Here is a 21947-nt window from a genome sequence, read left to right as displayed (position 1 = left end):
ACTCACTCTTGAGCATCTGGCACGAGTGATTTAAATTTCAATGTAAAGACCGTAAAGACGCGTTTACGCGCGTCTAGAGGTTTTGCGGCGCGAGGAGTTTAGCGCGGCGCGGGCGCGTCCAGTTCGCGCGAATGAGGCGAATTGACTAACACCGATAATGCATCTGTCTTTTCTATCATTTCACTGTAGCTCAGCATCGCAAAATGTAAAGTTTGCGATGCTGAGCTACAGCTCCCCCTCCCCCTCTGTTTTTTTCGCACCCTGATAAATAAGCTTGAAATGTCTAGCCTACTCTTGAAACAATTCAAAACGAAAAGAAATAGGCTATTCTCAAATTATGGAATCCATATAGTCAATGAGCATTTCTCTCCGCGCGTTCACTACAAAGATGGCGTCCTCAACTTGTCCACTGACACAGAAATCATTTTGGGAATGGGTGGGGGTGGGGTTGTGTCACCCCGTTACTTTGAACCCCCACCTAGTGAACACAGGTAACATCGCCGACCCCCACCTTCAGATGCTACATCTGAGTTTTTTATTGGTTGAATTGGATTGGCATTACATCCAACAATCTAACTGGTTGACAGCAACAAACAATGACGATGCATTTCAAGGCTCACGGTGATTTTCCATCCACCTTTTTGCGTAAGTACACCTGTTTTTGATACAGCTAGATGTTTTGCATGCAAATTCGTTATATTTACACATTTTATAGACGCCATATACTTAAACTTTCCACTGATTATCGTTAGATGATTTACTTAGTCGCTACTAAATGCAAAGTTATTTTTTTAAAAGGTTTTAATGACTGAAGTGGTGATCGTTGACGGACGCCATGGAAGGTATGCAAACTAATTCAACATTTGGTAACACTTTATAATAATAAATAGCCTATGTTTAACGCTTTAGATTACAGCCCGGAAAGTACTGCGTAATTAAGATGATGTTACAATGTAACTTTCCGTAATTGTAGTGTAGGCCTACCTAACACCTACTTGCATGTAAGTATAAAGTGAACAATATGTACATTTTGGGGAATAAAGGGGTAACAACCAGGAGAATAAAAAAAAATACTTTAAGTATTATAGAACTATAGCCCAATTTATACTTCTGCGTCGAACTGCCGCCGTAGCTGTGTGTTGCGCACGTACCTCTCCAAAAAGTAACGTGCTATACAAATACATTTGTATTGTATTGTATTGTTATTTAAAAACAACTTGCGTTGACCAAAGTGCTTAACAAGGACAAAAGATATACAATACAAGCACAATAGCAACATACACAGGAAACAGGAAGAACACACATATCAAGATATATTAAAAGCTAATGAAAATAAATGCGTTTTCAAAGAGGATTTAAAAAGTAACAGAGTTTTGTGCAGATCTGATATGAGGCGGTCAATTCTACGCGGACGCAAGCGCTGTGATTGGTCTGCTAGAACCCCTCCCTCGGGTTTAACATGCTCCTTCTGTATGAGTAGTTGCGCGTCAACGCGGACACCGACGCAGAAGTAGGCTATAAATTAAAACCAACGCGTTGCCTCCAGAGTAGAGGCTGCGGCGTGAGGTCTGACGCAGAAGTATAAATTGGGCCAGCCGCCCGGGGGAGGAAGAAACGTCTTTATGTCTTTATTAACCCTCTGGGGACCAGAAACGCGCCCGCGCGTTTTGCCGTTTTTTTTTCACATAGCAGAAAAATAGACTTAAAATACTCTGTTGATTTTGATCGTACATATAAGTGTTATACATCAATCGATCCTGTTAATTGTCTATTATTTTTCTGTATACTCACAATAAAAACAAAGTTTTGTGCTTTTTGTCAAATAAAGAAAAATAAACATGATGCGAGTTTTGCCTTCTCTCTGTCAGTGCAGTCCATTCTGAAACACGTCCGAAAAATTAACTCTAACTCTGCAAATACTTGTCATACAGGCACGAGAGATTTTTCTTTATGAAGCTTGAATTCTCTTCTTTTCAATGATGTAATTTATATAAAAAACAAATATTCTCAGTTTATGTAATCTGTATGAAAAGAGAGTGCTGTCAGATTTTTTTTCCCCAGCTCATTACACTTCATTACGCGTTAATCTGACACGCCCATGGAGGACGCGCGCTATTCAAACGCAAATGTTGAGGCAAGCCATGACAATGCCCACATCAGCCGTTCCACCGCGGCGGTAAAATGTGGGGTGTATTTTCTGCCTTTTACCGCCAAGAGGCGCTACAATCATAGACTCTGAAAAGTGTTTGTTTATTCTCTCTAATGCGTAATCTGCTGCCGCACCGCACTGATTCAGAGCGATTGAAAGCTGGTAGCAGATGAATTCAACAAGTGAAACGTAGTTAAAATAATTCATAATCACAATACTGAAATTAGGCTACTGAAATGAAATTGAATAAATAATGAAAAAGTAAAACATTGCAATAAAAACATTTACAGACGTACAGACGATAGCTCAGTGGTTAACGCAACAACACGAGCTTCGAGGAGCTTCAATCGACTCGAGATCGAATCTCAATGTAGCATACATGTTGTTAACCGATGTTGGCCAACAGCGTTTATATTTAACCTTCTTGATGCTTAAATAGCTAACTGTTTATAACTGTTTACTTATTTAAAGTCAAGAGTTTTGTTTAATTATTATTACAACATAAATTTGCTACATTCCTGGAACCGCAGCGCTGCACAAAGGACATAAACTGATGAAGGAAGATTGTCAGCCGATTGCATCTGAAAATGAAGAAGCACGTCTTTAGTCTGCTAAATTATTGTGTAATGTAAAAGAACACTACAATTACTTAAGTTTGAAACCAAGTTCGAACATTTCAAGGTTTAAATAAAGTGTCGGGACAGTTTTTTTAATTTAAAACAGGGTTGCATCGGGTTTAGAGTTTATTTCTTTTGCGATGCAAAATAAGAAACACTAGGCTAATCTTATTCTTGCGACATTTTAAATTTGTATTGCCAAAGAAATGACAGCTATATTAAACAATTAAAACAGTAGGCCTACAAAACGAAAATTGTCCAAAGCAACATAATTAAATTAAAACATGCGTTTTTCTTTGCCTCTCTCGCGCTGAATCTCTTTTTAACAAGTTTATTTAGTCTCCCTCGCTCTCCATATGAAAGAGGAACATTAACACCTATGCCTATTGTCCTGCGCGCTTGATACAGCACTGAACTGTCCCTCCAACCCCCCACCGGCTATCGGAGTCTGAGGCTGATTTAACACAAAGAGAAGTCGCAATTCACACTTAAATCGCTATTCTAGACAGTGTTGATAATGAAGGAATTAAATGATTTAAGTTACATGTAGCCTAGTGATATTTCTGTCATAAAAGTTTATTACTAAATATTTCATTATTTCAGTAATTGATGAAATAAAACTGGTTTGGGCCAGCTTTTTCCAAGCAAAACTAAATATAATCTGAAAAAACGCATGTTAATTTGTTTTCATGAACAAAATGTTCAACTCAATATTAAAGTCTACATGGATCTTTGGATCCTTTCAACCAGGCATGCAATTTGTGAATTAAGTTTTTTTTTATTTATTTTTTTATTCAAATAAATATCAAACCACGGTGCTTCGTGGTAATGCTGCTAAATTAAATAACATGTATTGAATAATTATGAACTTAAATGAAACAATATCGCAACATTTCAACAAATACATTATTTGATCTGTTTTTACATTTTAATTCAGGGCGATTTAGCCTGCTACATTTAATTAGAGCGAGATTTTCACCCTTGTCATTTTCTCATTGGGAAGCGCTTACAGGCTACATGTTTGAGTACATCCTCTGTACCTCTCGTTTTCATATGGATTACATAATCAGATAACATTTATTAGCCAGAATATTTAGACATTTAAAGGCTTTAGACAGAGCCGATTTCTTATAGTGACTGAGCTGAAGTGGCTTTCGGTTCATTTTTGTGACGCGCAGTTCCCGGAGACAGAGACGACAGATAAACTGTTTTTGTCGTTAGCAAAAGTTCGAATAAAACCCGACTTTAGAAAAATGCATAGGGCCACTCGGCGTGGTCTGCCAAAACACTTAATTATAAACTTCAATATTTCATTCAAAATAATCTCAAAACGCTTTGTGAAATTTTGAAAAGCCGTGCATGCATTAAGGCCACTTGAACTAATGAACAACTGAAACGCTGGTTTTGATTTTATTGTTTGTCGTTGTTTAAACGTGCTTGTTGCATATCTCTATTTTATATTTGATATGGTCTATTGGTGAAGTAGCCTATAGCATTGATTACTGTGGAGGGAGGAGTGTGGGGATTCAAATAATTCAGCAGAAGCAGGGATGTTTAGACCAGAAGGAAATCCCCGTCCCTCCTGGCAAATCACACTTTACTTAAAACCATGTTTTTAAAAACTCTAGGTTGTAGGGAATCAAAATAATAATAATAATAGGCCTAATAAAAAATATATATATATATACTGTATATAGGCTATATATGTAAAATTACTTTTTTTACAGAACTGCTTTTAAAATTGCGATTGGTAGCCTCGTACGATTGGTACAGATGCAACGTCGTTCTGTTCGATACTATTGTTCCTAGTGTAAAATGGAAATGCATGGTAATTTTATTTTATAAATATAACCAAAAAACTGTATGGTGTAACAGAGTTTTAGAGCTAGACAAATCTCTCTGCATTAATAAATATAAAATTTGCAGTAGACCATGTTTGATCGGGATTTGAACCCGTGTCATCTTGATGATCGAACCGTCAGTTCTACCGCTCGGCTATGAATTTTCTCACTGAGAAATGCCCAAACGTTTGTTTCTCACATGAGCGAGAAAACGTTTTGTCGTTAGCCTGTGTGAGTGTAGGCCTACTTTAGCCTACCTACATGAATAAAAGTAGACCTTTTACAGTTTTAAAAGATGATATCTTATCTGTATGACCAACAATTACGCAGTAAGTTCTTTTAGCTGTTATGAGAAAAATAAATCCAAATGAACGCGCCGCCGCGTTTGTCAAACTCTAATTGAACATGCCAGAATAAAGCCAGATTTTAGAATAATGCATAGCCACTCGGCGTGGTGTGCCAAAATACCCTAATTATAAACTTCAATATTTCATTCAAAACCATCTCAAAACGCTTTGTGACATTTTAAAAAGCCGTGAATGTATTAAGGCCACTGGAACCAGGATCGTAACTGAAACGCGCTGCATGTCTCAATACAGGAAGCGCTGGTTCAGATTGTATTGTTTGTTGTTTAAACGTGCATGTTGCATATTTAAAAATATTTGTTTAAAAATAAATGTTTGTTGTAGGCTTATTTGTAAATTACCATAACTTGTAGAATTTCATCCTTACTGTTAATTGACATTAGCCCCACTTACGTTTTGATAAATGTCCCTTTGCGCCACCTGGCGGTCATTTCGCGAGCGACTTTGAAATGCGACTGGTTTATTTTTATTGTATTGGTCTACTTTAAAAAATAATACTTTATAAGACATTTATGGGAAAATACTATTTTCTTTTCAAGATGTTTCCAACTGTAACTTTGAACCAATTCTGTAGAATGGCCCATATAGCATTTGACCAGGATTTGTTTCCAGGTATGACTAAAAATGTGCTTCTGGCTTTCATTTATATTTTGATTGTTTGTATATATATATATATATATATATATATGTGTGTGTGTGTGTGTGTGTGTATATATATATATATATATATATATATATATATATATATATATATATATATATATATATATATATACATGTAGGCTATATATATATACAAGAAAGAATGCAATGACAATATATATATATATATATATATATATATATATATATATATATATATATATATACACATGTAGGCTATATATATATATACAAGAAAGAATGCAATGACAATATATATATATATTGTCCTTACATTCTTTCTTGTGTGACACCCCTGAATGAAAGGCTCATTATTATGCAGGGTCACTGTCTGAGAACCACTTAATTATTCATGATAGGGGTTGGGCCGTTCCGCCCATCCGCATATTGCCTTGGCAAACAAAAAAAGGTTTTTCACAATTTAAAACAATCTATTGTTTTATGTGAATGATTAGGAAGAATGATTTTCAGATCATTTTGAAGCAAAAACTCTAGGCAACAACGTACATTAGTCAAAAGTCTTGTGGACTCATATTTAGTATGTTTTTTGTGTCCTTATTTCAAAAACTTTATTTTTTAGTTTTTTCAATAACCACGCATAAACAATATTCTCTCAAAAATACAAACATGTACATACATGTTGCTCACACATTATGGTAGACCTGTTTGTGCTAAATAGAGTTTAATTTCACCTGTGCCATTAATATGTTTATAAGCAACTGAAAAAAGCACAAATGTCAGAGCAAGTCAAAACATCCAAAGGGCCCCAAAAACACTCTGGTCCCCAGAGGGTTAATTGATTTATATAGGTGTATTCTTATTCTACTACTATGGTACAACAAACTTACATTTGGGAGAAATTAAGCGAGAACGTACCTTTTTGTTATAATTGTGTACACATACATACTGTATAGGCTTTAAAAAAATACAGGATACATATATTTTAAAAAAAATACTGGGAAATATAGCCTACTTTTGTTCCATGTACAGGGTAAGTACAATAAAAATACATGCACAATCTAATATCACTACTAATTGTTACCCCTTTATTCCCCAAACTTTACAAATTGTTACCTTATACTTACATGTAGGCCTAAGTACTTTATAGGTACACTATAATTACTGAAAATTAGACTGTAAAATCACATTAATTACGCAGCACTTTCCGGGCTATAATCTAAAGCATTACCGATATGTTTACTCAAAATCTATTTTTCTTGGTTCATTTATTCATAAATATATATTTGATTTTCAGCTAGGAAGTTTGAGTTTGTGACTCAACAAGAGCTTTTAAGTCTGCAAGGAGATCAGGACTGTAGCTACTGCAGTAAATCAGTAAAAGCATCCAAGGATCACATAAACCTAAAACATTTCAGATTTGCTGTCCACTATAGTGCTGGTGGCGTGAGTAAGTAAAGAATTTTATTTACATACAATATATGTAAAAACCATGTTTTAATGTTGATTTAATATCCATAATTTTCATGATCCATAATTTCCTTCCTTTGTAGAGAAGTTCTCAATACCATGTTACTGTCCTGACAGAAAGAGTGGGATAAGGAGCCACTGGCACTGTTCAAAGTGTGACAAAATAATTATAAGATCATTCGATTTTAAGTGTCACTTAAAAAAACATGGTAAGGTTATTTCTAGCTGTGAGTTGTGTACTCTATATTTTCATAGCTGCCAACTCTCACGCATTGGCCGTGAGACACCCGCATTTGATTGGTTTCACACGCTCACACGCCACACTCCCGATTTCTCACGCTGAAGAGTCAACCCGGGCGGTCAAATGCCTGGAAGATGAGTTTATCTATATATCTACCTGTTGAGCCACTCGTGATCGACTAGTTATACCGCAAATTCGTTAAAAATGTCCCGTTATCTAGAGCGAACGTGCATGCGAGACAGAGATTGTGCTCCAAACCGCGTAGAGCGAGCGAGGTCTCGCTCCCTTCCCCCCACACACCCCCCCCGTCAACAAATCTCACTCGTCCCCCCCCCCCCCCCCCCCCCCCCCCCCCCCCCCCCCCAGCTTAATTGTTTTTTTTGTCATTCATTTTTGCGTTGTGGAAACAACAGGTCTGGTGGTAGCTGAAAGACCCTCAGGTCAGCACATAATACATAACATACACAGTTATTCTACATCAATGTAACTGCAATAAAGTTAAAAATATCATAATGTTATTTATCATGATCATTTCTTAGATGATGGAGAACCCTGCCAGGACACCCCTGTTGATCCAGTCCATAAAGGGAACTTGTTCTGCAATATATGTGAGATTCATTTTAGCAACACATCTAATTACAAAAGACACGAAAGACAACAGCATGGCAAGGAGGAACCAATGTTGTGTATAGATTCTTTAAATGGAATCTATGTAACAACAAAAGAGTCCCATGGGGTGAGACTACCCATACATGTGCAAAAGTCTTCAGTAATCAGTTATTTTGCTTGTGAAGTGGAGTCATGCATGGACTTCATGAACATAGCAGCAAATAGTGGAAACCCTGGGAAAGAATGCTTTCACTTAGAAAGGAATAAGACAGCAACATCGTATAGTCCCCCAGAAGCACTGTGCAATGAGTCCTTGGATGAGATGATAGAAAAAGGACTGATTTCCAAACCCAGACAAGAAGAATGCACATCGTTAAACCAGAAGGCTTGCTCTGAGGATGTTGACCCCGTCTTTCCGATTTTCTGGGGTGAGCAAGGGCTCTCTTAACGCTATATTTACTTTTCTGTGTATACTGGCCAAAAGGACAATTGGTGTAGGCTTGGACGAACAATCTACACCTTTGACAGTAAAACTGGTAAATGGCACTGCAGGTGCAGAGGCACAAAATTCAAGATCAGTTGTGCCCATCGATATTTGTCCATGTGGTGGCTTTTTCAAGAACATCCTCAGCTGCTACAACATGCAGTGGACAATTCAAATGAGGAACTTGAAGATATGGAGGAGAATTTCAGTGCAACATCCATCAACATTCAGAAAATTCACATAGTGGTATCATCACACAGACTAACTACTTTTGGAGTTCAAAAAGAATCCCAGAGGACCTTCCAGTGGATTTAACCACAGAAGTAAAGCCCATTCCAGAACATTTTGAACCTCAAGAAGTAGAGTGCCCATACTGTCCTGGGCCATCTCCGCCAAATCTTGAAGACAGACTACTAATCACCCGACAAGCAACTGTTTACGGCATATTCAAACAATATAAAGGTAGGATGAGTTCTGTAATTATTTACATGGTGAATAACATTCTGTTCTTATAAAGGATGTAAATTAACAAATTGCATTTATTTATTTTTCATCTAGGTGTATCTGTCTATGCAAAAGAATGTCCTGTCTGCAGAAACCTGGTCAGGTTTCAGGAATATAAGAGTGGGTTCCACAACTATAACAACAGAGTGTTCCTGTCAATCCCCTTATGCTCTTTTCTGACGGCTGGAATTTCAGTAAGTATGCACATTGCACAAACTTATTATTTCAATTTAACCCTTAATCACTGTTAGAAAAGGACAACGCTCAATCTGTTGCGCTCAATCTGTTAAAAGTTTGGGGTCAAAATGAGAAAATATAATTTTTTTATATGGAAAACTATATATCATTTTTTTAATTTACTTCTCAACTATATATGTATGTCTATATATGTTTTTGTGGAAATTTTGAAGTTTTTTACATATTTACTGCACAATTACTTAACTAGGCCATAAATTGTCTGATAAAAAATTATTTTTTTAAAGAAAAAATCACTTAAATGATGATCCTAATTAAATCTAAATTGTTTTTGGTAGGGGTGTAACGATATATCGTGGTACGATTTATCGCGATGCAAAAATGTCACGATATGTATCGTAGAGTTATGACGATATTATATAAAACATTTTTTTTTTTTTTTTTTTACGATTTGACGTCCGTTTTATCCTATTGGTTGAGCTACCGCACCCACGTCATACGTCACGCTTGCATTCAGGCTCAAATGAATCGCTTGAACTGTGAGCAGTAGCAGGGCAAAATGAGTTCGACTTCGTCTGAAATAGAAATAGAAGATGCTCCGTCCACTTACAAGTCTGACGTCTGGCAGCATTTTGGTTTTCCAGTTACTCGACAGGAGGACGGTAAAAAAACAGACAAAACACGAACTGTGTGTAAATACTGTAAACAAACACTGTTATACACGACGTCGAACACTACAAATATGATGTGTCATTTAAAACGGTACCACAAAGAGAAACTCCTGCAACTGGGTGCGAAAAAGAGAGTGAAAGAAGGCCAGCTATCTTTAGAACGTAGTTTTGCTTCAACATGGTCTCAGTCAAGTGCAAAAGCTCAAGAAATAACCAGGTGCATCGGAGTTTTTATCGCAAAAGACATGAGGCCATTCTCGGTCGTCGAAAATGTTGGATTTCGCGAATTGGTGAGGGTACTGGAGCCCAGATATCATATTCCGTCACGCCCGCACTTCAGTCAGGAGGTAATTCCAGCCCTGTACAACGAAGTTAAAGCAAGTGTGACAGATGTTTTGAAAAATGCTGAGAGTGTGGCGATAACAACTGACGGATGGACTTCGAGGGCTGTTCAGAGTTACATCACAGTCACAGCGCATGTTATTTCCACAGAGTGGGAAATGAAAAGTGTTGTGCTTCAGACTCGCCCGCTTTTCGAGTCGCACACTGGTACAAACATAGCTGATGTTTTAAAAGCGACCATACAAGAGTGGGAGCTTGAAAGATCTGCTCATAGCATTGCTGTCGTTACAGACAACGCACGCAACATGGTTGTGGCAGTGAGGGAAGCAGGGATGTCACCGCATATTAAGTGTTTTGCACACACTTTGAATCTTGCTTCGCAAGCAGGATTGAATGTTCCCCGCGTCAGTCGCTTGCTTGGTCGCGTGAGGAAAGTCGTGGCTTTCTTTCACCGCAGTACCACAGCAACAGCTGTGCTCGCGGCAAAGCAAAATATGCTTGAGATCGCATCACACAAGCTTATCATGGATGTTGTTACACGCTGGAACAGCTCAATGGAGATGCTGGAACGCTATCTCGAGCAACAAGCTGCGATAACGGCAGCCCTCTTGAGCACAGAGGTGCGCAAAAATGCACGTCAACTCGATACTATGGATAGCGCTGACATCAGTGACGCCGAAGAAATCGTAAACCTTCTTAAACCGTTAAAAAAAGCAACCACTGTCCTGTCTGATGAAAAGAGCCCCACGCTGTCACTCATATTGCCCTTGAAAGCCATGATCGAACAGAGCATGACACCGGACGAGAAAGACTCCACAACTATTGCTAACATGAAGACAGCCATCCTGCAAAACCTCTCAAGCAGATTCACAGAGGAACAGGATTATCTACTAGAGGGTACTGCCTTGGACCCCAGATTTCGGTCATTGCCCCACTTACTCCCTGAACAACGTGAAGAGGTTTTTCACCGGTTGAAGAACAAATCAAACCAGTTACAACAGGTATGTCTTCTTGTCTGCATTACAAATTGTCTGAGAATCTGTGTATTTGCACTTGTGTGTGTTTGTCACTCTAATTGCATGTTTGTGTAACCTACTTTGTGCACACCTTTTGTGTATGTACTTGAAACTATACTTACTTACTAGTATACCTTAATTGTTTTATTTAGTTTATTTTAAGGCTGTCACTTGGGAAGCAAACAAAGGAGGGAGGTGCCAGTGATGGATATCCCACTGATGCAGCAGATCAAAGAGATGCAGCACACAGAGTTGAGCCAGAACAACCACCTAGTAAAAAGACAGCACTGGAAGAGCTCTTTGGTGCAACTTTTTCTGAACCACCAGTCACCCAGTCCAAAACTAGGATAGAAGTAGAGATTGACATGTACAAAAAGGACACTTCTATTCCCCTCACTAGCTGTCCACTGAAATGGTGGAAGGAAAATGCTCAAATGTACCCTCTTCTTTCACCTCTTGCAAAGGCTTTCCTCACAGTTCCAGCAACTTCTGTTCCTAGTGAACGTGTTTTTTCGACAGCAGGGGATATTGTAAATGCGCAAAGATCCCAGCTACTGCCAGAAAATGTAGATATGCTAGTTTTCTTGCAAAAAAACCTGTAAGTAACCAAAAAAAAAAAAAAGCTGTTTGTGTTGAAATTACTTGAACAGGACACTACTTGATGTGTTTTTTGTTGCACTTTTACTGCTTAAAGAAGTTCTTTCTTGGGCTATCCTAATTTTAATTTCATGATACAATTCAGTTTTATTGGTCAGTGACACCTAGTAGTCATTGTTAATTTATTTACGTACAGAAGGTTAAACTAAATCTTGATTTATATTGAAGTATTGTATATTCTTTAAGTTGCATGTATAACAAGACAGTTATTGAACACTGTTAATGTTAAATAAATCTGTTATTTGATTTTCAGTTGAATTTTTTTATTTTGTTCAAAATATCGTGATGCATATCGTATCGTGAACCCAGTATCGTGATACGTATCGAATCGTGAGCTGAGTGTATCGTTACACCCCTAGTTTTTGGACATTGCTCTATGTGTTAGGGATAGAATACTGACATCTGCTGGTGGTGGAAAAAACTTTAGATATTATAATTAAAGAGATAAAATGCAATGACCCCATGTCTCCAGTAGAGGTCCATATAAGACCATATAGGAACTAGTTTCATTTTCACTTAATTTTTCTTGACTGTTCAACTTCCCCTCAAACTTTGATATTTATTTTGTGAATATAGCCTATTTAAACATTCTGAAAATACATAAAAATCTGTATTTTTGTCAAAGTTAGAATTTGTTGTTGTTGTCTGATATAATTTGAATTATCTGCTTTTCCCCATCTTTCTCTCTCTCTGTGTATATGTGCGTGTGTGTGTGTGTGTTTGTGTGTGTGTGTGTGTGTGTGTGTGTGTGAGGGAACATGCTTCTTCCATGTTGCATTTGTGAAATCTTTTATGCCATAAAATATGATTTATGCCAGTTTAGTTGATTTATTTGCCAATTTCTATAAAAATGCTATCTGTTGCAGTCACATACATGCGTGTGTGTGTGTGAGATAGAAAGTTTGTTCCACTTTGTGTTTATGCTCTAGGACCAGACCTTGATTTATATGTTTTTTTTTTTTAGATTTATGCCAGTTTTGTTTATTTTATTTGCCAATATCTGTAACAATGCTCTCGGTTGCAGTCACATACATGTGTGTGTTTGTGTGTGTGTGTATGAGATAGAAAGTTCGTTCCACTTTGTGTTTATGCTCTACGACCAGTCCTTGGTTTATATGTCTTTTTTTTTTTTTTATGCCAGTTTTGTTTATTTTATTTGCCAATTTCTGTAAAAAAAATGCTCTCTGTTGCAGTCACATAGATTTGTGTCTGTGTGTGTATGTGTGTGTGTGTGTGCGTGTGTATGAGATAGAAAGTTCGTTCCACTTTGTGTTTATGCTCTAGGACCAGACCTTGATTTATATGTCATTTTCTTTTTAATTTAGGCCAGTTTTGTTTATTTTATTTGCCAATTTCTGTAAAAATGCTCTCTTTTGCAGTCATGACATGTGTGTGTTTGTGTGTGTGTATCTGTGTGTGTGTATGAGATAGAAAGTTTGTTCTACTTTCTATTTATGCTCTAGGACCAGACCTTGGTTTATATGTAGAACATTTCAGATTTATAATGGATTTACTTTTATTTATTTGACAAACAAAATAAAAAAAGTCATTTTTTTCATTTTCCCATTCATTTTCAATTGGGGTCATTTTGACCCCAAACCCCTTAAATGGTAAAAAAAAATTTACACACCTTTAGAACAACCGAATCGAACCCAGTTTTTTTTGTGCATATTTAGATAGATTATGTAGGAAAAGTCACAGAGTTTCATGGCCCTGAGATGAAGGGAACATTTTTAAAAATTCAAGGAAAAGTCCAGTGGGGTCATAATGACCCCAAACAGAGACTAATTAGAGGGCATATTTCAAGATATTTAAACAGGTGGCTATGAAAACTGTTGATTAAATGTTTACAACGTTATTATATTCACTTTCCACAGAATCACATTGCTGTGGGTCGCATGATCAGAACAATGGAATCCCATTCCTGATCTAAATTGCCAGTCAATACTTTAAGAAAGGCATTTTACCATTTCTGTGCGCTAAGACAGTACTCATACGATTTTTTTTGTTACCGATGTGGACACCACCCATCCATTGTCATAGCAGATGCCAACTGGAAAGTTGCATTCGATTTACCAGGTGAGTGTAACATCTGAACAAAAAACAATCTGTAAAAAAAAATAATTTATGCATTCACCTTAACACACATTCACATACAGCTTGTCAATACCCCTTTTACGCTATAATTTCTAGTCAATCTCATGAGACGCCCAGACATAGACAACATCGGCCCCCAGGACACTCAGGCTAATGTGGCAGCAAGATGGGAGGACCTAGAAAAAGAGATCATTGCCACTGGATTTTGTGATGGTAGCCATGAATACCCTGTTTAATTCTACTATTGGCTTAAATGATAATAATGTATATTAACAATGTCAATGTGTTACATTTGTAAAAAATCAGGGTAAAACTATATTTATTGTAGTTTTGTAGCTGTAGTGGCAAAATTAACTGATGTTGATCTAAAAACGTATGTTCCTCAGATTTATCTAACAACCCTTTCACAAGTCCGCTGACATATTCAGCATTTGCACCTTGGATGGGAAACACACCAGAGTTGATGACAAGGTTCCAAAAACTGAAATTAATAAAGGTCTCTCTCAAAGTGAAAGGGTGAACTCTGCATGCCGTGAAGGCCAGGAAGTTGATGAAGACCAGATTTTGCAAATACTAGACTCAAGATCGGTAAGAAATTTAGCAGTATGCCATATATAATGAGTGCACTAGACTCACCCGCTCATACTTACCGGAGTATTAGACGCACTTGCAGCTAATTACCTTCTTTGAACTCAAACTGAGTTCTTACCTATTATACTTACCTGATACGATTTCCTTCTCAATGCTCCACAGTTTTAATGTGTAATATCCCTCTTCATCCCTGTTGAGAGAAATGTGTATTAAAGACCATAATATTACATGTGAAATACTTTGGATTATTATTCAAGATATTAAGAGGGTGTACCATAACATTGGTCCCACTTTACATCAGATGGCCTTTACTACTAATTACATTTAAATTAATAACTTTGATACAATGCAGTTATTGTTTACAAACATGTTTTTAAACTGTAAGTAAAATTTAAAAATACCAGCATGTAATACATATATAATTACACTGTTGACCAATCCATTATACCTTAACTTACTCTTAAATCTAAAAATAGCACCTAAACTCTCCTAACTTTAACTGTATCCCACCTCAAGAGCAGCAAAAATGTGTTGCAATACAATATGAACTTAATACTGTACGTATATTGTACTTAGTTTTTTTATGCAAGTAGCAGTACTAAAGTAGTTAAGGCCACCTAATGTAAAGTGGGACTTATACCTTTATACTGACCTTGAAAACCTACCTGCCTTAAATTTTTACACAATATATATAATTTGACCCATTGAATGTTCTTTAAAAATCTTTGTTTTTTTCCCCATTATCATTATTCTTCTGAGAAAGTAATATGACCTGTTTGCCTTTTTAGCATGCCAGAACTTTCTTTCCCCATAAACAAAAATAATAGATTATAATTTCTCTACAGCACAAAAGAGAAGACCTGGTGAAGGCATGCAATTGTCTTGGAGTGTCTTCAACTGGCTCGATAACAGACCTTATAAACAGGCTGGAGGAACTTCTCCTTTATAAGGAGATTTACCCCAAAATGTTTGTGAAGCTGAAGAAAGCTGGAGGTAAGATATTGGTATTCCATATCATATACATTATTTAGTGCAGGGAATTGTTCATGCTTTTCTTGTTTTATTACCCATAATTATGCAGAAAACATTTGCATAATAACATTTCTGTTATTATAACACAGGTGGAGTGTTACATATGGGCTGCACCCATCGTGTTGCATATTATGCATCACCATTATGGTGGCAGGAATCTGCACGGGACCACGGGTATGCTCTCCTAAGTTTTAAACATCCACCCAATGTGTACATCTCTAACATTGCTGGACGTGTTGCCAGACATGTGAACAATCGAACACAGCAGAGATTCTTCCAGCCAAATGAAGGACGGGTATGTGCACCAACGGAAGCCAACATATCACTTGCAGGTGAAGGAAAGTTAACTGTAGATCTTGAATGGATAAAGAACATCAGAAGGAAACCAAGATTTGCAGGAAAAGCCAAAGAAATGGACAAGTTCTCATATCCACACCCTGAGACTGGGACATCAGACCGGTACTCATTGTATGACAGATTTCATTAAAAAAAAACAGAAGCGCCCTGAAGAGAGACTACGCAGCCTTAAAGTGATCCCAGACCTGGCTTCTCTGATTAATTCTGCAGCAGCAGAACAAATAAACAGCAAGCCGCTACTCACTGTGCCAAATGAAGGACACCCATTACATGTTCTCACTGCGTCTCTATTTTCACCTCCACAATGAAAAACTTAATAGCTCCTTCATGAAGGAAATGGAAAAACAAAACACATCAGAGGCCATACGCATCGGATTAAATGGCAAACTAGTATGTGGCAGAACAGGTGAGAAGGTGAAAATTTTAAATTACTTTTACATGAAATTTAATACAGGTTTGACACTTACCCCTGGTTTAAGTACAAGGCTTAAGTCTAGTCTCAGACTTAAATGAATGTTTGAGCTGTCTTAACTATAAACTAACTTGAACTGACAATTATTAGAATCAGTGTCATTGTTTTGTCACAAGATGCATACTAATTATGTTGTATTAGGGCATTTTCCTCTTTTAAGGCATTTTGATAAACCCTGCTTAATGTTTCATACTTATCTAAGATGTACTCCTGACTTAAGTTAAGCCATGTCTGTGAAAATGGGCCATTATGTATTAATATAATGCAACTATTCAAAATTAATTCTAGAAACATACACAAGAAAAACTGACCAAGACTCCAGAAGTCCTCAGGGTCCAGCGAAAGAAGACAGTTTTGATTGTTACCAGTTTTCAGTGTCAATGTTTCCAGCTAATGAAACAAATAAGGTAACATGTGCTCGTTTCAGTAATTACATACCGGTATATATATATATGAACTCTGCATGCCGATTTTTTTTTTTTTTTTTTTTTTTTTTTCAATAGGAAAATACAAATATTAACATTACTTTTTCAACCTTAGGACAAAATCTCACATCTCTATTCTGTCGAGAAGACAGACACCACTGTCATTGCTAAAATCTCTCGCTACACCTCATTGGAACTACGTGACCTGAAAAGCCTTTGCCCACCTGATCTCTTGAAAGACACCAGTATTTGGATGCCATGGCTGACTGATAATGTGAGTACCAATTATTATGACTAATATTAGTTTAATTTAATCCAATTGATAAACTCATTAGTGAACTGTTACTTATCTAAAATGTGATGTTAAACTTTTAAGACATGTACAGTAGATGTTGAAACTCACATCACAATTTCTACAATGCATTTTCATATTGTGCTTTAAAGGCAGTGAATTGTCGGGTTGCACAAATTGCAGCAGAGACCCAGGAGTAAGTAATTACTTTATAACATATATTTTTTTCACACTACTTTTCATAAAATATTTTTTTGTCAATTTCATCAAAGTTAATCAATTATTCCTATTGTGCGATTTATTCAACATACATGCTATATGAGACAGGTGTAGTGCATTTCCTTTATACAATTTACATGTAATTTTGTTCTATCCTCAGTGTATAGCCTTGACGACTGACACATTCATTTTGTGGCATAGAGACTGGCTTGCTTCAAAAACAGTTTCAGATTCTCATTTGAATATTCTTGAGGTACGGTACAATTTGTAAAATAAATATATATTAAGCTTTCCTGCATGTTTCTACATGTAATGACACAGTATAATGTGTTTCCTATTTCTTTCATTACAGAATGATGCACAGAAAATTCTGTTACCAAGAATTATTGGTGGCCAGACACCAGAGAGAGGATGCCACTTCATTCTTTGGGTAAGTTCAACTCAAGAAGTGTTAGTCACACAATGAGGAAATGAGATAATAAAGAGACTGTACAGAGTAAAATTTTGTAAATAAGTCAATTTAGCATTTGTAAGCGTTGTAAATTAGCTCTTTATTGAATTTCTTCTACAGGTTTTTGACAAGACAGCAAAACAAATAAGAATTTATGACAACACACAGCACAACATTGACATTTCAGCAACAGACATGGACATTCTGAAGTACGATCCATAATTTATTTAATATTTGTATACGTTTTAAAATATTGAATGACTTGGTTGCCTACTTTACATTAATTATATTTCCCAGAGATGCGTTTAGAAATCTAGACTCCCTGGAAGGGTGGACTGAGTGCAATCCGCAGCAATGGCAGAGAAATGATGGAAGCAACTGTGGTGTTTTTGTTTGCACAGTAAGTGGATGGAGATTTATTTTCACTAATGTGTACACGAATTAACATTTATATAATAAATTCAATGAGTCTTCAATCAAAAATTGTTTACTAGCACACTACATTATACAAAGCGCTTTACATTTTCATAGGCTGCAGAGATGGAAGCAAAAGGTCTCAACATGTCATTCGAGTTGCTCCACACTGAACAGTTGATTCACCTTAAGAGTTTACCATGCTTTGTGTTTGGTTGAAAATATACAAACTGAGGTAAAGGGGAGTCTCAATTTCTAAATTAAATCATGCTTCTTTTTCTATAAAATGGATGCATGTATGGTCTGTCTAGGGTCTAACATTTTTGTAAATTATAAAATAAATATTAAAATTACTATTTTGCTTAAAATCATAAACTAGTTTGCACCTCTTTTGTTCTTAGGACTTTACACCAGAGACGACATGGTAGGCGTAGTGACAGATCAGGAGATAATGGTAAACAACATGAATACTTCGTCACACCAATAACTGAATAAATGTGACTTGCCTTTTTTGTAAGGTGAATCTTACAAGTGAAACAAATATATTTCTAAATATATTAGAAAAATAATATATATTTGTTTCACTCAATCAATGATCCCCTCTGTCTGTTGGCAAAAGGCATTGCATTCAATGTTGTTAAAGTATATTTGTTATATATTTGTTATATTTGTTCAAAGAGATACTGAATGAACCCACATACAGTTATTTCATTACTGTATGAAATGAATTAACCATTTCCTCACATTGTAGGAACTACACAGTGGCTTGACAAGTGGCACAATAAGATCAAACAGGATGTTTTTGCATAAAAATCCAACATTTGCCCCTAAGCTGAAGATGTAACTAAATGAAAGGATTTCTTTTTTTGATGAACAACAGGTAAAACTATTTTATAATTAACAAACAATCAAGTAACTTTTGTAGGAAAACCCACAAATATAAACAATTATTTACTAATATTTGGAAATAAGCTACACTTCTGATAAAACAAATATACTTTAACAACGTTGAATGCAATGCCTTTTGCCAACAGACAGAGGGGATCATTGATAGACTTCAAGAAGTCACAAAGATTGACATGAAAGAGTTAACCAATACATCCTACATTTTGGAAGTATTAACTCCTGAGGTAAATTTGATAATTTTGTTCGCCTATGATGACTCACTTCATGGGTCATTATGTAAATAGCCATCCTCTCTTTCCTTTCTTGGTCTTTCAAAGGTAACCCTATTAATCATAAAAAAAACAGAGGGCTTCCACAGGTTCCAGGCAGAAACGGTTTTGCACACAAAGGGACATTTGGCGTAAGTATGTTAAAATGGCATTTTAGTACCCCTTTTTCTGATTTTAGTATTTGCTCTATAGCTTTGTCTATTCTATGTGTTTTATAAATCCTTAAATGATTAAACTCTTATCATTTTTACAGAATATCCAGAGATCCAGATTGGTTTTAAGGGCAAAGAGATGCCTCATTGCTGTGCCACACACATTGTGCTGTCAGGACTTTTTTCTCTGTATACAATAAATTATTACAAATAATAATTACCAATTCTGTTTCAATGTTGTTGAAAAACACAAACATTTAAAGAAATCGTTTATAAAGCTTTAGAAATGGTTCACCAAACGAGTACTTAAAAAGGTAGGCTATTTAAACAATATTTCATAAAACAATGTGATTGATTTTACTCTCCTTGACTGTGGCATGTTCTGTAACAAGCAGTTTGTTCCCCTGATCCATCCTAAATGGATGACAGACAACTGCTAAAACAGTAAGAGATCATGTGGCTGGCGCGACGGTAAGAGCCACGAGCGCGCTCCCATAGGCTACGTGTAAACAAAAAGAGCGAATAAAAATAAGATTTAGTTGAGAAATAGGTAAATAAGATTTGTATTGCACTGTCTGCGTGCTCTCGTGTATGATTAGGAGTGTCTGATAGGTGTAAACAGCGAGAGATTGTGTGGCTGGTATGGCCGGCGCGATGCTATAGAGCACGAGCGCGCACTCCCATATAGTACGGGTAAAAAGAGCAAATAAAAACAAGATAAGATGAGAAATAGGTAAATACGATATGTATTGCACTGTATGTGTGCTTTTGTTTATCATTAGGAGTGTCTGATGGATGTAAACAGTGAGAGATTGTGTGGCTGGTAGTGGCCGTAAACAGCAAGAGATTGTGTGGCTGGTAGTGGCCGGCGCGATGCTAGAGCCACGAGCGCGCTCCCATACGGGTAAAAAGAGCAAATAAAAACAAGATAAGATGAGAAATAGGTAAATAAGATCTGTATTGAACTGTATGTGTGCTTTTGTTTATCATTAGGAGTGTCTGATGGATGTAAACAGTGAGAGATTGTGTGGCTGGTAGTGGCAAAATCATTTGATGGTTTGATTTTGGTGTACCAAACAGCTTTTTTTTGTGTGCTTCCCTTGCTATATTACACATTTCTGATGTGATTGCCATGCTTTAAGTGTATGTTTACATTTTTAATCATGTAATAACTAACAGTCTCAAAGATGACATTACTCCGTTCATGTTGTGTGAATGTTATAATGGCAAACGTTTTTACAATTTAAATCAATTTTAAAATTGTTTAAAGGAATGGTAAAAAAAAAAATATATATATATATATATATATATACTGCTTTAAAGCAGAACTAAGTAAGAATTCCGTTTTTGTCAAACAGCGACCCCTAGAGTCGCTGTGGAGTACTTGTACTGTCGTGAACAGCACTCACGCAGAGATGGCTCGCACTCACGGCCGGATCCCCTCCCCCTGTACACCGGTACCTGTTCAGTAGGATGGACGCTATAACGAGTGGAAATAAGGTATGGCCCCTTTAAGAGCTGCACGCGCCCTGCGCCTCGAACACCACATGTATACGGCGCCGGGTTATTTCTGTTTGATGCTCATTTTATCAGAATTTTATCAGATCTGTTTTTTGCCGTAAAGCAATTCGTTACCTCGCGAGACCTGATATCACACGATACTTCCTAACACTGAGGCCGGCGGCTCGCCGGCCCAAAGTTGCAAGTGTGATTTTGCGGCTCACAGGCACCAGGGGGGTGCGAGACGACCACCATTCAACACGAAATCAGTAATATAAACATTACAATGACTCCAAAGCTGTTCGGTTAAGGTAAAAAAGTTACTTAGTTCACCTTTAAGGACTTTTTATTGAAAAATTTCTTCTTTCCCCCCCAGATTTGCCAAGGATCCCGCTGATTACTGGTAATTTGGTGGAGGATTATTCTTTAGGTGCTACATTGCACTATCACTTCTGGTACGGATTCATTGACCTTTTGTGTTATTTTTTTATTTTAATTAATTTAATAAATTACTTTTAATTAGTGCAATGTATGGTTAGGATTCTGAATTAAAACAGTGTAATGTTTCTCCACAAATATTATCAGAAATATACGGAGCACCCCAGGGGTCAGGCAAAAATTGTTGAAACAATATAAACCTGCATTGAAAGATATAAGTCAAAGAGCAACAGACCACAACCCTCTCAGCTCAACACCAAAATTTGTTGATTTCTTCATCTGTTTTAAAGGATGAAATCATGACCTTATGATTATAGTTACCGTCACTGACACATGAGTAATCTTACATTTTTTACAATTCCACCTTGGGGCTCTGAAGAATTGCTTGTGTAAATTTTCATCTGAATACATCAAATATGTGTTTAGCATGGATAGTGTTGTATTTGTTTTCTAACCTAACTCTAATTGAACTGTAAAGTGAAAATCTTGTACATGTCTTATTGACCCAAAGTTGTGCACACGTCACTCCAGTGATGAGCTGAGCATGCGT

General features: G+C 36.6%; 2 long non-coding RNA genes and 1 pseudogene across 2 annotated transcripts; all 3 read left to right on the top strand.

The window, feature by feature from the left end:
• Positions 1 to 835: 835 nt before the first annotated feature.
• Positions 836 to 8616, top strand: LOC130087006 (uncharacterized; annotated as a pseudogene).
• On the top strand, positions 8617 to 16087 carry LOC130086958 (uncharacterized). The gene is made up of 7 exons (XR_008807293.1): positions 8617 to 8859; positions 8956 to 9095; positions 13660 to 13861; positions 13976 to 14092; positions 14266 to 14467; positions 15316 to 15463; positions 15592 to 16087. It is a non-coding gene; the product is annotated as an uncharacterized LOC130086958 (long non-coding RNA).
• Positions 16088 to 18924: 2837 nt separating this feature from the next.
• Positions 18925 to 19438, top strand: LOC130086964 (uncharacterized). The gene is made up of 3 exons (XR_008807299.1): positions 18925 to 19012; positions 19167 to 19262; positions 19356 to 19438. It is a non-coding gene; the product is annotated as an uncharacterized LOC130086964 (long non-coding RNA).
• Positions 19439 to 21947: the final 2509 nt, after the last annotated feature.

This window comes from Rhinichthys klamathensis, unplaced genomic scaffold, assembly GCF_029890125.1.
Source record: "Rhinichthys klamathensis goyatoka isolate OS25496 unplaced genomic scaffold, OSU_Roscu_1.1 h1tg000103l_1, whole genome shotgun sequence".
Taxonomy (NCBI): domain Eukaryota; kingdom Metazoa; phylum Chordata; class Actinopteri; order Cypriniformes; family Leuciscidae; genus Rhinichthys; species Rhinichthys klamathensis.
This window is presented reverse-complemented; position numbering and strand designations above follow the sequence as displayed.